This window comes from Heterocephalus glaber, unplaced genomic scaffold (assembly GCF_053883595.1).
Source record: "Heterocephalus glaber isolate CG9 unplaced genomic scaffold, H.glaber_assembly_v1.0 deba00000347, whole genome shotgun sequence".
Lineage (NCBI taxonomy): Eukaryota > Metazoa > Chordata > Mammalia > Rodentia > Bathyergidae > Heterocephalus > Heterocephalus glaber.
The window spans coordinates 3,905,420-3,923,076 of NW_028258143.1; the positions used below are offsets into that span (position 1 = coordinate 3,905,420).

General features: G+C 33.9%; 1 protein-coding gene across 2 annotated transcripts in view; it reads right to left on the reverse strand.

Annotated features, from left to right (window-relative positions):
• Window positions 1–17,657, reverse strand: part of Arhgap15 (Rho GTPase activating protein 15) — a 609,508-nt gene that overhangs the window by 422,732 nt on the left and 169,119 nt on the right. The window lies entirely within an intron of this gene.

Below are 17,657 nucleotides of genomic sequence, written 5' to 3' on the forward strand. Positions count from 1 at the left end.
TCTCCTTACAAAGTTGAACTGAATGGTATATGATAAACTCTCTATATGATAAAGTCCATATTTAAAGAGAAGCAGAATGGGGACATTGACTTAAAATTCAAACAAAAGAAATGTTACCTATAGGTAGAAAGAGGCTTTGGTACACTTACTTTATTTGAACTTCCACATAAGGAAAACTAAAAAGTGTTGTGCTTGTATACTGTATAGTCTACTTATGTTTAATATTCAAATAAAAACTTTTCCTTATGAATAGCAGATTGATCTGGGGATACAGATAGTTAACAAATATATTATTTTAGAAATGGAAAATTACAACTCATCTTGTATGTATTTATTTCATAGAGGAATTTTCTAATATACCATTGTTGAAAAAATGAAACCTTGAGGACAGACTGAATTTTAAAAAGAACAATAATTATGTTTAGGTAATATGTCCAAATTGCACAAACAGTTTAGCAGTATTATACGTGTGCTATTTCAAAACTCTGAAGACATGATTCATTAGCTTTTTCTCCCCTTACCCTCTGCTCCAAGAACTTAAAAAAGATAGACTTTACTTAACTGTAAAGTGACAGAGACTAAGGAAAAGCACATGGTCACATACAAAATAGATGTAAATTTAACACACAAATTACTATACGTATTTCATATGTTTGTCTTACACAGTGTTACCTGAGAATTTTGATTTTATTATGAAACTTCTTTTAAATATTAAAGTTTGATGGAAAATAGTAGCAGATTTATACCTATAAAATCTTTTAGGTGGGGACATCAAAATATTAATATCATACTTCATTATTTATACTTTGGATCCTGTAGGTCAATTTTTACTTAAACTCTTATCTTTTACCTTTCAAAAACAGACACTAAACTTTGAAGTTCAATATTAGCTTTCTTTTTTTCCTTCTGAAATTATTCTTAATCACTAGGAAAATTGCTCTACACTATGTTCACTCACAACTTTGTGGACTAGTTCTACAACTTCAGTTTCAATTTTACAATTAAACTCTAAGTTAGAGGTGCTCCTGCAGCTGCTTAATTAGGCGTTTTTTGTGTGTATGTGTAAATAATTTGTATAAATTCTATGTGTATAGATGTAAGTGTATAATTTCCATATAAATTGACAAGTTTTATAGTGTATTAGATGTAATGTTATGTACTTGTTTTCTATGGCTGTGTAATTAATTTCCCCCAGCCTAGCAGCTTGAAGGAGCATATAATTCTTATTTCACATTTGTATGGGTCAGAAGTGTAAATTTAACTGCAATGAGATCTTAACTTTATTTTCAAAGTCTACTCACTATTGCCCTAAAACAATTAACTCTATCACCTTTGCCATATAATGTACCATAGTCACAGAGATAAGACCAGGAACAGTGACCAGAGAAGAACTGTTAGAATTTTCTTACCACACTTTACCTGAGGATAGTAGTTATTGCTCAAACTTTGGAATAGGCAAGTTTGTATCATTGAGAAATTAGGGAAACCTCAGAGCATATGTGTATACAATACACTGATAAGATGCTTTCTTTTAAATATCATAGGGTAAGAAAGTCAGTCATGCTTATATTCAGAAATGCTACTAGGAAATAATGTCTGATTAAATGTCACGATGAGTGGCATATATAGTAACTCAGAAAATCAATCATTTGAAATGAGCTTTAACTGTTGAAGAAGGGCCTATTAAAGAAGAGATTAAAGCTGGATCCTAAAAGATATGGAGGGTTGTTTGAATGGACAGGGGCTTGAGTTTTAGCTTGTAAAGCAATTTATCACTCTTTCTCAATAGTACAATGGAGAGCCACACAGACGCCAGTGAATTCCAGCTTGCCAGCAGGAAGCTGTGTGACTTTCAGTAATTTATTTGAATTCTCTGACCTTCTATTTCCTTATAATATGGCCTAAACAACCTACTTTTAAAGTATTTATTAGAAGATAGAAATAAATTTCTAAATTGCTTGCTCACAGGATCACTAGAAAGAATATAATAGCAAATACACTGAATGAGCAAAGGACTGTGAAAATGATAAAGTGTTCTTACGTAGAGGGCACTCTTAGCAAAAGGCCCCCAGTGATGTTTCCTCATTGATTAATTACGTCTAATTTATTGCCTTACTACATTTGATTTTGAATGTAATAAAAGCACAAACAATTTTAGGGCCATTCTGATACAAGAAAGTTTAGAAACAAATAAATAATAAAATTAGCCTTTTGACTGAGGATATTTATAATTTAGCAACATTAAAGTGGGGGAAAAAAGTGGAAATTTCAGGAAACACAAAGACCAATTTGGGAAATATTTAAAGAAAAGGTTTACATTTGCTTTCTCTTTTAGTTGTCACCATTTTTGTTAACAATTGTTTCTGGGACTTAATAAATAGTAGATTAAAAAAATTTTCACTAGGCTGGGGATTTAGCTCAGTGGTTTCGCCTCCTGCTGTGCAAGCGCAAGGACCTGAGTTCGATCTCCAGCACACACACACACAAAAAATTTTCACTGAATAAGTATACCTATATGGAAAATAATTATTTAAATCTTAAAACTGTACCCAACGCAAAAACCACTGCCATTACAGATATATCTTTCATGGATTATAAACTCAAAGTGATTTTTTTCTTACATAAGACTAAAATAGGTCAGGGTCCCCCAAATTAAGAACTTAATATCTCTACATGATTAATGTGCTTTATGAGCACCCAAAGATTGTAATTCATATTTTATATCTTTAGAAAAGAACAATGAAAATAAACCTTAGATTTCTTCCTTGGATTCCAAACGTCTTCCATTTGCTAATCATTGTAAGGTGACAAGGGAGGATTCTGGGAATATTTATTGAATTGTGAAAGAAGAAATCTGACAAACAATCTACTTAATCATTTTCCATTTATCATCATCATCCGGTGACAGGATATAAAAACAATTGTACTAAAATGAGGTGTTGTGTTGAGGATGAGGCTCTAGAGTATTAAGGAAAGGATTTATATTTGAGTAAATACAGTTCTGTTGGAACCAGAAATTGAAGGGTATTTGAAGAAATATTCTGAACTATATTAACTGATTATTCTTCATTTATAATGTCTGTTTCAAGCTGTCTTGAACATGCAGTCCACGAAATATCAAGTAAAGACAATACACAGCTAGGGAGATATGTTAGCTTTGAATTAAGTAATATGAGATGTATTTTCAATGTTCTCTAGTTAAACTCAAATTGATATATGTATTTAGTTGGCTTTCTTTTTTGAAAGTTATATCTATGAAGCATGTGAAAATATGTGATTCATTAAGAAATGGCAAAACTGCGAGATTGACTAGTAAGTGTTCTTCTCTAGCCATGACTTCTGACCTATTGTGCACATGATGGAGAATGAATCTAATTTTGAATATTCATTATAATTATGATTTTTAAAAAATACCTTTTAATGTCACATAGAAACAAAAGCTGTTCACGGGCCACAGCCTAGTCACTTAGGTTTACCACAGAGTGATGAAAATTCATCAAAATGTCAAGAGATCTGTATTTACCAAGTTTGATGAAGAAAATCTGACAAATATTATTTAAGATAAGTGGCACTCTTTTCCTAATTGTTTTCATATGGATGAATGAAAATCAAGTGCCCTGTTACGTTGATGAAATGCTAAATTGTTTAAAAATTCATATTTATACAATGGACCAGCATACAAACTGAACATAAGATTACGGCTTCAAAACCACTATATAATTTTTTGCTAGCTAAGCTTTTATACATAAATGCAGAAAAGAAAGTACCAATGGCTATTTAAACCTGAAATAACAAATTCAGGCTTCATCTCCCTGTATTTCTTCACTAAAATGTAACATGAATAAATAGTAGGTTACAAAGTAATATGCATTTTTACCATGGAGAATAGGTCAGACTTTCTGTGTTGGAGCAAGTCTGTCAATGACAAATATAAATCATTTCACCAGATAATTCACCTTAAGAATTTAGTATGTAAACACTGAAAGAAAACAATAGAATGTCTTTCCAGTTCTTATAAATTATGATATAATTTTAAAGAAGAGGAAAATATGCTAGAAACCCAAAATATAAAACAAACAAATATTAACCTTAGTAGATTTTATAATTAAGGAGTGAAATTATCATATGCTAACCTGAGTTGCTCCTTTATTTTTATATATCAGTATGCCTGTATATGCATTGTAAATTTATAGTACAATTTCAAACTGAAGAAACATAGACTGAACTAAAATGATTAAGTGGTAGAGTTGAGATTTTTAACCCCATACCTGTGAAATGGCATAGTACATGGCCTTGACCACTCCTTCATTCTCTTATTCCTTCATGGTTTACCCAAAGATAATTATGAAGCATTTTAAGGAGATTCTAAGATTTAAAACATACTGACAAATGGCCCATTGCCTGTCAATATAGAAATTGGTTTCAATTACAAAATATACTAAAGCAGATCAAAGAACTGAATAATTTCTGAGGAAACACCAAGTGCTGATCTTGAAATACAGTTCTTCACACTTGTAGACACTTCATTCATTTCATAAGATGTTTATAACTTGGACAAGTTTAGCTAGGTTGATCAAGTACTGGTCAGTTCCTATATTCATAGACTCTCCTTAAAACATCTCAAGGAAACACACATATTAGCCTTACCAAATCTTAAAGATTCAGGAAAAAATCAATTGTTATGACCCCATTCATTTAATTTTCCCTGTTTTTGGTTATCAATCCACCATTTCAAAACAAAAATAATTCTCATATGTAACATAAACTTAGCTTACTACATTTTCTAAACTAAAACAATTTATACAGAATAAGGAAGCATGAATTAGAAACTATACTGGAAATAACATGTAATCCAAGAGAATCTGAGATAAACTAGAAAGTATGGTAAAGGGAGGGAAAGGGAAGGTTCAGTTCCTTAATTATTCAGCCACAAACACTATTTCCAAGCTCAACTAATTTCCATTTGTGTAAGGTAGACTACCAGTTAGCTGATAAGTAGAGATGTAGACACTGAAAGATAAGGAATTAAATTCATATCATTGCAAGATGAGCAGTGTGGCTTTCTTAAAATAAAATCAAACTTTCACCTTAGACATTTTCCCAGTTATCAGAACAAGCATTGCACACTGTAATCTTCCTTTTATATCTGGTTGCACCACATCCAAGGATGATGAAACAGATACAGAAAGGAAACAGTTCAGTGGCAGCAGTCATTATTCTAGGTCTTCAGGTCACTCTGTCCAGAGTGGTGTCGACCTTTAATGTTTTGCCATCAAGCTACTTTACAGTTCAATGTGGGAAAGCTTCAAAGCTGATTTGAAGCTTTTATTAGTTACTTTCCCATTTCTGGGATAAATCATCCCAACTTAAAGGACAAGAGTTTTATTTGGGCTCATGGATTTAGAGGTAAAGTCTATAGTTGACTGGTTCCAAGGAAGAAATGGTATGGTGAAAAGGTAGCAAGAGGAAAGCTGTTTAAACAATGGCATCCAGGAAACAGAGAAAGGGGAAGGAGCAGGAGACATGAATACACCCTTCTAGATAATGCCTCTAGCCACACACTCTTACAACCAGATCCTACCTCTAACAGCACATTCAACTATGAATTCATCAGTGGATTTTTTTCTCATTGAGTATAGTTAGTGGTCCCAGTATCCAACACCTTCCAAAAGTTCCAAGTCTGAAGACTTGAGTCTTTGGGGAATGTCTAACAATAATATTTTAATAATAATAATAATAACATTCCATACCTGGTTCCTAAAAGGCTCATGTTCATTTTATTTTACAAAATGCATTTAGTCCATCTCCAAGAGCTGCCAAAGTATTTACAGTCTAACATTGCTGAAAAGTCAAAGTCCAAAGCTTCCCTGAAACTCACAGAAAACTCATCTGTGAGCTTCTGTAAAAATCAAAAAGAAAGTTAAACACTTCCAACACACAATGGCAAAGGGGAAATATTCCCATTCAAAAAGGGAATCCCTGATTCTTTAAATTTTTTTTTTTTTTAATCTTGGGATAAGCTCCCTTTAAATTGCTAAGTTTCCTAGGCTGGACCAAAACTTTTGATCCTTTTGCATCAGTCTCACAGAGTGCTTGGTTTACAGGTATAAACTACACCTTGGCAAAACTGGAAAACTTTGAAATCTTTTAGCTCTTTTTAACTTCTAATTCTCAATGTATGTCTGATTAAATCAGCCAGCAGTACCCCTGCCATAGCAAGAAAAATAAGGCTGTCTTGAAGTTTCCTCTGCTGCAGTAATTAGTCTGTTGCCTTTAAATTCAGCCTCATGTGAAGTTGTAAGCCATGGACAAAATGAAGACAAGTTCTTTCCAGAATGTAACACACAAGGTCTTTAGTTCATTGTTAATGTAATCCTCATTCCCATCTGGAACTTCATAAACTTTGCCTTTGCCATCTGCATTCCCATCAGCATTCTGGTCTTTGCTCTGAACAGACTTGTCCATTAAGCTCTGCTCACAGCATTCTAGAGCTTCCTTAGCCCGAATCTCCAAACCTTTCCAAACTCCCACAGAACAGTTTCAAAGGCTTCTGAATTGTTAGGCAGAAAGTTAGAAATTAGGAGGCTTGGAGACAGGGAGCTGGGGATTACATGAAAAGCTATGAAGACATTTTTATTTTTATTTCTATTATCCTTCATCTTCTTAATCATTATCTACAGACAAAAATCCCAAGAAGCCTATGGTTTCAATCTTTGGCACAAGAGTTTGTAACATCCACTGAGCATGTCAATAAGGTCCAGGGTAATACGAAATCCAGATTATGGCTGAAGTTTCAGAAAAACCTCAAGGTCTCAAAGCAAACTAAATGGGAACATTCCACATAGGGAGTAAAAAGAAACCTTCTTTCCCCTGAAGTTGGTCAAGACAGCCCATTTTCCTTGTAAAATAACAGTGACCTCAGAGGAAGGAAATAATATTCCTTGAAGACCCACTTAATCATATAAATTTAATCTGAGACCTAATTTAGTACAAATGCTATCTTGGGGCTTGCTCATTTTCATACTGGAAGCTATATTCCATTGCTCTAAAAATCAATCATTTTGCAATATACTCTGCCCATACTCACAATTCCAAGAGTGTCATGTTTGAAATCTTTTATTAAAGACACAAATAACTGAGGAGTGTGTGTCACTGGTTTCTCAAGTGTTAGGGCCCAGCTTCCAAGTAAAGGACATGTTTGTGGAAAGTCACAGTAGTGACCCCACTTCTGGTCCCCATTTTCTTTTTTTTTAATTTAATTTTATTGGTACATTTTAGGCATACAATATAATGACATTCATCATTGGAAATCTGCACCTTTGCATAGTCTCTCTTGGTTCTTATTTTTTCCCCATTCCCCTGCCTTCCCTTCAACCCCTCCATCCCTCCCTATTTACAAAGACTTTGTTTCCATTTTTTCATGTTCTCATATTAATGCCATTCCCTTCTTTCCTTTCCCCTATCTTCTACTTCCACTTCCCCTTTTGCCCCTTTTCTTCCTATTGGTTCCCATTTTCTGTATTAGTCACTTTCCTATTGCTGATACAAAATACCTGACATTCACAACTTTATGATCAGAAGCTTTCTTTTGGCTTATAGATTCAGAAGGTTTAATGGTCAATGGTATCTAGTCAATTGTAACTAGCTCCAAAGCAGAGACAATATAGTTTAAGGGTGTGATGAAAGGAAGCTGTTCAGCTTGTGGCAGGCAGGAAGCCACAAGAGAGAGGAGATAAGAATACACATCTTTCAGGTCACAACTTCAGCGACCCATCTCTTTTGACCAGACCTCATCCTTCCAGAACATTCAACTACGAATTCCTCAAAGGATTAATCTATGATGAGTATAGTGCTCCCATTATCCAATTTCCTTCACAAAGACATACTCTTGAACATATAAGATTTTTGAGGGACATTTTAGTTCAAAACAGTGACAACCCTAAAAGTTCTAACTAAATGAAAATGTTGAATTGTATAATTCTTTTTATTATTATCATGAATAATATTTCTATTATATTATTGCATTTTCAGATTAGAAAGTTCATCATTGCATTATTAAATAGCCATGTCCTTTTATTTCTGACTCATTCATATTAGAAGCTACTTACAGTAGGGTATAGTTTTACAGCAGTTAACCTAGTCTCTGATTATTAAAATTTTACAGTTATAAATAAAAGTAATACCTTATATAGTAAGCATAATTTCTTTTACCTGGTAATAAGGTAGCCATTTCTCATTTAAACAATGGATTTTCTTAGAAAGTAAGAAATATTGGGCTCTCTTAATTGCATTCAGTCAGTCTGACAGAAACAAATTGAGCAGGAACCCAGCCACTCAAATACCCCAATCCTGGTATATATTGGGAAGCCAAAAGGAGGGTGAGCAGAGAGGCTAGTGACCTGATAAGAAATAGACCAAAAACATAACTGAAATAAACAATAGTGGTCATATGCCAAAGATTGAGGGGAGAAGAAAATGAGCAAGAAAAGAGGGAATAGTATATGTACAGTGATTATAGTAAAGCTTTTATCTACTTTTATTGGACATCAGTAAATCCCCTGTAACTCCATTAAGATCACTGTAATAAATGATGCCTCTTTATTTAGCCTGAACCTTTTAACCCTTTTCTCCCTTCCCTTCCCTTCCCTACCCTTCCTTTCCTTTATTCTCCCTCTTTCTTTTTATTTCTGTTTCAAGACAGGGTTTCCCCAAGTTTCTAGTTGCCCAGGCTGGGCTTGAATTTGTGATCCTTCTGCCTCAGTCTGTACCCTTTCTTTTGAGAAAAATATGTAACCCTGTCTCAAACCAAGGGGCTCAAGAAATTTTCTATAAATGAGCATATGATCCTTGGTCAGGGAAAAGTTAATTTTTTCTGCTTTTAGTTGTTAGATCAGGGAATGGCATGAAATCAGAGCCAGGCCAGTGAGAAGTCTCATCAAGAATTTTCGCCTCAACTCTCAGAGTGTAAGGAGTACGTCCTGTGCTGAAGGTACCTTGTTTTGGACTGTGTGTGTCCTAAAATCTATTTAGAAATAAAGCCAGTGTATAAGACAGGAGAATCAGGAAGTGAATGAGTTCATTTCTGTCATGATTTAGATCTAAAATGTCTCCCGAAAGTCTCTTGTGTTTATAGTTGGAGCTTTCAGAAAGTGATTGGATCAAGGAAGCACTGTACTCATCAGGGAATTAATTTATTCATGCATTCCTAGCTGAATGTGCTGTTCAGAGGTGGGGCCCAGGACAGGAGGTGGGTCACTATGGGTGTGCATTTGAAGTGTGTATCTCCAGCTCTGTCCTTGATTTCTCTCTGCTTCTGGCTACCATGGTTTGAGCAAGCTTCTTTGGCCACATCCTTAAACCATTGTGTTTCAGCCATGGAGTTATTGAAACATGAACTGAAACCTCTGAAACCATGAGCCAAAATAAATTCTTCCTCTTTTAAGTTGCATAGGTATCATTACTTCCACTCAGTTTGTGGCCAAGAGACTTCCATCATATTTTTGCCCGGAATGCTTGGCCCTGTCTCAGGGCTATTCTACTATGATATTCATCAGAGAATCTCTGGGAAACGAGTGCTGAATTGTAGCCCTGACTGATTTCGGTACTGTGAACAATACCATTACAGCCCATTCCAAGCTGACAAGTGATGTCCCTGAAGGCGGAGGGGGACAATGACCTCTGCAGGTGCCTGTAGCCCAATGACTGTCTCAACTCTGCCTTGCCTGCTAGGAGGCAGGATACAAAAGGAGGGCACTGGTGCAGCTCAAGAATTCTAACCAGGTTATGTATTTTACATAAGAAACTTCTAACTTTGGGGGGGTTAAAACCCACAAAGCTTTAATTATCTTTTATTAAATCCACCTGTCTTTCTACCTACCAAGAAGGGGCTAAAGATGAGGACAGAGGACAGGTTTCATGTTTAGTACTATTAAATAACACAGTTATAATAATATTTATTATAATAAATTTCTGCAAAATGGTAGATAAATAAAATGTTTATTTTTATTTACTAATAAATAGCAGGTTTCAGTCTAGTAAAGGTAACAGCTGAGGACCATTTACATGTCTGCTGGACTCAATATAATCTATGTCAAGTGTTTCTGACATAGCCTTTTCCTCTTCTTTGAAATGCTTAGTTCCCAGTGAGTTATATATTTAGCTATCCACCTGTTATTTATTATTTTTGTTTACAGAAAACCGTAAGTGCACAGAACACATAAAAGGGTCTATAAAGATGAGTTTTCTAATCCAGTTAGGAATATAATACCTTGGGCAACAAATAAAATGTGCAAAAAAGATGGAAATATTTTTATAACACAGATAGAAAGTTTTATAAAAAGTAGTAAAGAAGTATAAATAGAAGAATACATGGTTTGTCAAGCACAGGATATAAGAAAATTTTTTAAAAATACTAAATTAATAGCATTACATAAAACTGGGACCCAATAAAGAAATACTTAGCAGATACACGGAAGTAAATGAGACAAAAAGGAAATTGAGCAATCAATTTAAAAGCATCATAATAAAAACATAAATAAATTGTGAACTGAGAAGAGAGATTACCAGGTTGAACACAATGGTGGAATAGATAATTACAAATCCACTGGAACAAGAATTTGTGGATTAGAGGAGATTAAAGAAAATGTTCTTAAATTTACAGTTTAGGTTCAACACTAGAAGAGTCTTTCTTCTTCTGCATGAAAATTTTCTGAACCTTATCACATAAAAGTTTATTGGTCGATTAGTTAAAATTCATTATGTAGTTAATTTATTTCACAATTACTGAACAATAACATTGTCAAGATATTAGTGGAGGACTCGGGGAAAGAGGGAAACAAATATTTATTTACTTCTGGCTCAGGCACACAGATTGAGACTTAATTCACATTATGTCATTTAGCGCTCATTACAATCTGGCCAAATTGATTTTGATGCTCTCATTTTTGTACAAGAAAACTGTTGCTCAAAAAGAGGAAACATTGACAATTAAAAGATTTGTGACTATGAGAGGTTTTCTGACTAGTGAGGCCCCAAAAGGCACTTTGCAATACAAAGAAAGACTCCTGTAGACTATTTGGGCTGCTGTGGGTAGGGTGCAGTGGGCGGACTCTGGAAGTTAAAGCTCTTGATGAGAGGTTAAGAGTAAACTCCTGCTTTCAGTTTCTTAATTGTTGGTTCTGATAAGCTAAGAGGTAGCTCAATGGTTTGAGCCTCAACTCAAAAGAAAATGATTAAATCCAGATCTCTGGAAGAATTATTTTCTTTATTAGGACTCTCATAGTTCTGTTTGTGGGAAAGTTTTGTGAGTGTTTTTATTTGTCATGATAGTGATGAAGAAGTTGGCAATATCAACTATTCATATAGTATTTTTTCTTTGTTGAAATTTAATTAGCTCACTAATACTTTATATTCCAGGGTCCTCCTTTAATCTAGGCTGATTTTGATATATGATTTGAAATCTTCCATCTGTTGAGTGTATAGGTTTTTTTTCTTAATTTGGTTCATCCAATGCATTGTCTTTGCACAAACCTTTCTATTATTCTGAACACATTTTCTCAAAGAGTAGTCTACAAAATAAAATATAAATTCTTTAATTTAGGAAGTAAAACCACTAGAACCAAGACACCAGTTTTTTTTTTTTTAATCTATTGGTTCCATGGGGACATTGACTGCTTTGTGAATAACACCCTATATATTTCAACTCTAAAGTATGCTATTTATCTTTGTGTGAATGCCATCACCTTATACCTACATATAAAAGTGATATTCGCTTTCATTTCTTATCACTGAAATCATCCTTTAATTCCTGAAAAATTTATTGTGTGCTATATAATTCTGTATTTTTTATTTGTTTACTTCTCAACAGCATGCTTTATATTTTATGTACCATCCTTTAGAGTCTACTGCAGTGAGGAATATTACATGCTCAATGAGGGTTTTCAATGATGATAATATGGGCTCACAATACTGAATGTCTTAGCTCATGACCTTCATTCAACATCACTCAGGAATTATTTACCCAGTTATTGTTTCATTATCTGGCATTCCCCTAAACAATGGGGAACAAGAAAGACAAAGTCCCAGACTTTTGGATCTTACTTTTCCACATAAAGACAGAGATGGAGAGCAAGGGAGAGAGTTAAGGAGAGAGAGAGAGAGAGAGAGAGAGAGAGAGAGAGAGAGAGAGAGAGAGAGAGAGAGCTATTTACTGATCAACACAAGATGCTTAGGAAAAGCGATGTTGATCCCTAGGATGATTTTTAAAAAAGTAGGATAAATCTAGAGAGAAATTGTTTGAGGAGTCTAGTATAAATTCAATAGTCAGAAGTTTGAGTGGACACTTGAAATACATACACTGTAATCATGTAGGATTAGTATCACAAGGGAGCAGTAACACTGAAGTCTATAAACATTCACTGAACTTGACGAATTATTGAAAATCATTCTATACCAAAGGTGAATACAAAAACAATGACCATTTACGAAGCTGTTTACCGTAATCTAGGCTGAAAATAATGGAAGTATTCTGGCTATATTATAAAGGTTGATGGATTGGACTACATAATATTTACAGTGAGATTTTATATTGGAAAGCATAATTGACCAAAAAACCTCAAGCATTGGATCATATTTAGTAAACAGTATTTGGACCTTTCCTCAAATGCAAATTCAAATGATAGTGTTAAAAAACCATTAGCTTTTCATTTTCCATTATTTTCCTTCCAGTAGCAATTAGGTTCTTCTAGGCAAAGATAAATTCCACTACATTTCTATTGAGCCAGTGTACTGTAGTACTTGGCTTGGAGTAAGGCGCACAAGCAGACTAAAGAAGTTTACAAACTTTACATTCAAATTACCTGAGAAGCTTGTCAGAATACACACTCTGATTCAGTAGTCTGGGTTTAGTTCAAAGAGTTATTAATGCTCCTTGCCTGAGGACCATTATTTATGTAGCAAGGTTTTATGTTGTTTTGAATGATTGATTCATGGGCTGATTGATTAGGAGAAAAATCTGGTGCTTAAAATTCTCTTTAGGTCCAGGGATTTAGTGCAGTGGTGCTGCACCTGCCTCACAAGTGCAAGGTCCTGAGTTTGATCCCCAGTAGTGCAAAAAAACCCCAAAAAACAAAAAAAACTCTTTAGATAATATGCCATTGGGATCAATTCAGTTAAAAATATTTTATGCCTACAAATAAATACTTAATACATATGTATTTCTTAGGAAGATTAAAGTGATTGGGAGTATACAACATGACTTTGATAATTTTCTAGGTTATAGGTGTTGGAAAGAGCAGAACTTAGTGGCCTTAGTCTTGGTATTGTTATATCTATAATGGTTGCTTGTGTTATTCTGTAACTAGTTTCTGGCTAGTAGAAATCATGAATGATAGTATGTGTTTTCTATCCTTAAAGAAGCACCTGGGAAACTTTTATAATATATACATAGTTGTGTTCCATCTCTTGACAATGTAGTAAGTGTGGTGGTATCTCTGTTTTTTCAAAAATTATCCTAGCAGTTCTTGTGTTTAATTATGTCTGAGGACCACATATGTAGCTAAGTAAGCTATCACTATTATAATAATATCTTGATTCTATGATATATGACATATTAATAGAATTGGCTTAGGACGAATTCAGAGAATTGGATTTTTAAAATGAAGCCTACCTAATTCTTTCTAAAATATATCCTACTGCACTGGCGATTTAGCTCAGTGGTTTCGCCGCCTGCTGCGCAAGCACAAGGACCTGAGTTCGATCCCTGGTACCAAAAAAATAAATAAAATAAAATAAAATACATCCTGCAAAGAAAATTCTAAATATAGCACCATGGCATATTCTCTATAGAGAGATATTTAAAAATATGCATAAGGATATAAATAGTGATCAATAGTATTTTCTAGTTACACAGAATAAATTTCCCACCATTCAATAAGTCTGATATATTAAAAATTTAATATATCTTTAAATTATTTTAAAGGATTAAAGAAGTTCCCTAAAATGTATTTGTATTGTTTGTTTATGTATACATATAGACATACATACAAATAAGATATATACACATATATTAGTCCATAGAAAACTAAATATTTTTGTCATGTGTTTCACATAGAGTATTAAAGTAAATCAGAGACATTAGGTTTTCTTATTAGTTGATTTCTCAAAATGTTTTAAAAGAGGACCACTAAGAGAAACAGCACTTTGATGTCAATCATCATCTTAAATAATATTCTTAAGAACTTCTTATTGTCTACAAACAACAACACAGCTTTTCAAGGTCATTATTCTTTCAATGTAGAGCCTTGGCTATTTTGCATTATAATCTCAATCTAAAGGGTAACAAATATTTGTCTAAAAGTGTGTTCAGATAAATTAACAATTTATTAGCTTCACAAGAATCTTTTCCTTCTTAAAGACCAGAAAGTTTCGTCTATTCCTGAGAATCTTACTAACTGAAAATAACAGTTCATCAGATTTGAATTTTGTACAAATATCTCTCTTCCATCTTCCAAATGTTGAGCCCTGAGATGGCCCCTTAGGATAATGTGTTTCTGAATGTGCTCATGAGTTTGAGTGGCTATGATCACGGAAGCCTTTCCCTCCCCAGCTATGTCATAGCCATGTGATTAGAGTTAGTGCAGTGAAATAACTGTTTAGTCCTGATAAGAGTTAATTGTAAAGGTGAGTTATTTGGAAACTCTTTTCTAGCTTTAAATGTCATCTAGTGTTTTTGGATGAGAAATACAATTTTTTAATTAAAAATAAAATAAAATTCACGTATGTTGAAGTATTATAAAAGATTGGTTTCCTCCTTAGCAGAATGTAGGATCTGGCAGAAATATGGTTTCAGGTGTGGGTGTAGGAGGGAACCAAACTTGGACGAAACAGGATTTTATCTTCCTGGGGTGGGCTGCCAGTTAAATTTCTGCAAATAGCAATGTCATAAAGCATGGTTTGAGAGAAAGACCATGTGCTTTCTAGAGTTGCAGTTGGGAGAAAAACAACAAAATTACAAGGAGGCTACATGTAAAAAACAAGCTTTCTTCACATCTACCTTAAGTCTTGCAAAAGAAAAATTTATGTTAAAATATACTTTGTACAATAATTCTTAAACATAAGAGTGCAACAGCATGAATCATAAAAGTTCCAAGAGAGCCTGCTTGGTGAACTCTGCTATCTGAGTACTAAGATATAAAGGTTAATTAAAGAAACGACAAGTTTTCTGCTTCTCTAATGTGGCTAAGGGAGCTACATTAGCAAAGCCATATACAAAGCTGAACAGCAATTAAAGAGAATCAAAAAACAGACACACAAAAGGGAATCTTTGGCAAACCTAAAGATGGACTCTACATCAGCATCTGTCCTTGTGTTACAAACATGTAAAAACCTTACGGTTCTGATTTTTGCTTCTGATTCCACCAACTTACCCTTAGCCCACATAAAGACACATATTTTGCTTCCAAACTCCCCTGTGATGTGAGTTGTGTAGGGAGAGTGAAGTAAAGAGAAGGTATTTTAAAGGAAGTCATCCAAGATGGCAGAGGGGAAATGACTGTGTCATAGTAACTAAGAACAGTACAAAGAGATAAAGAAAATCAGGGGTTAGTGGAAAATGGAAGCCGTTTCTGTAAAAGGTTGAATTACCAGGAGAGGGGGCATCTGACTTTCTATCCATAAAATTCCTGACACCATTTACTTGCTTATCTTTCAGAAAAGTAGTCAGGAATCATCTTGGTGCTTCATCTGAGTCTGTCGTATTTTAACACTGTAGTTCAGAGACCTTTCTATTTATTTATTGTTCTGTCTTCTGTATTATACTACACAGCTAAATTTTTCTTTTTTTCCTTTTTCTCATCTTGTCAGTATTTTTTTAAACTTTCCTGAGTCATTTTTAACATACAGTTAGGAATTTTTCCAGCCACTTGAAAATTCTATACTCTTTTCCTGCCATTTAAAATACAGTATTATAGCAAATTACTGCTACTGGGAAGAACATTCTGACTTGATCAGTGCAACCGTGGTGTAAAGTGTGATAGACAGAATTCAAACACTAAGAGGACAGTCTCTAGTTTTCATATACCATTCTTGAAAGATAAGTAGTAGATTAACTGTATTTAAATTAAGACATTAAGAAGTATATTTGTATGTATTTGATATTACTAATTTGTTAACTATGACAATTTCACACAGAACCCCTTTTGTTGAAAACTTAATTTCTCATGTAATAATTAGCTGCAGAATATTACCCCAAACAGGTGTCTGTAGCCTGTCAAAGTCAGAACAGGTGATTTAGAATTAACGTATTAAAAGAACTGTGAATTAGCGAAGCAAAAACGTGTTAATTTCTTGTTCCATCTGTTAATATGAATTCCCTGCCAAATATTTTACTTTGTAGAACTGTGCTGGGATTGGCAAGAACATACACTATAAAAAAAGTTTAAAGGCCTGAATGTTTAAAAATCATGACATACGTTACTGCAAAAATAACTTCTACATTTTTGAGCATGGTTTTTTCTTTTTTATCTTTGAAAAAAAAAACTGCAGAGATTGCTATATAATATAGAAAGTTAACTAAAGAAAACATACGATCAAATGTTAGACCTTTAAAACAAAATTGGAAGAAAATGTTATTCAAGAATGTTTGATTATAAATGAAGACTAATTCTTCAGAGCTACTTTTCAGAGGTATCTGAGAACCAGTCCGAATTGGTGAAAGGCAGAGAAAAATATCTGCTGCTACCATACAGCTCATATCCAATAATATCCTCTTCTACAGAGATGCCATTATAGAAAGAGAGATCATTTTTTTCTATCGAAGCACTGTAATCCTTTGAAGGATTATGGTGCAATTTAGGTCACTAAGCCACAATCTCGGTATAATTCCTAAATCTATTGTTCATTAGCTTAGTCTTGTTTCTTCCCTCAAATTTTACTTGCATGAATAAAATCAAAATACATTATACCCTTAGCTCCATATGCATATGTGTAATTGTACATGCCAGTAGCAGGGGTACAGGGTGAAGAGTCAGGGAAGAGGAATAACCTATTAAAAATATGCACAATTCTCCATGTATACCACCGTTCCAGAGCACAAAGGAACTTGGCTGCAACTGGACACATTTTTTATTTTGAAAACCTTAAAAGATTCTATTGCTAATGTAGTGTTGAGCCAGTTTGTTATCTTTGTTTCTCTTTTCTTTGAGAGCAGAACCATGGGGGAAGAAAGAAATTTGAAGTGAATTGAAATTTGTGAGCTTAGACATATGCTAAGAGTACAGTTAACTTGAGTTACTTTTTCCATGCTGCTGAATTGGGTCCTGAATGAGGCAGTTTTGTGACTTAAACAGATTTCACTAATTTTTCTTCCTTGCACATTTAAAAAACAAACTACACTCTCCCATATTGCTGTTTGGGTTTTAACACAGCTAAGGCATCCACACCCAATTACTATAAGCACTTTAAGTAAAGCTTAAAGATATGCAGCATGTTCCTAACTGCAAATGATATGATAGGTGGTGTCTTTCCTCTCTAGCTTGATGTCACATCCAAGAGATTAATCCTCTCATGAATCATCCATAATGACTAGAATAATTTGGGGTAACTGAATGAAATTTTTCAAATTATTTATATCATGAACTCCCAAGAATATGAATGGTGGG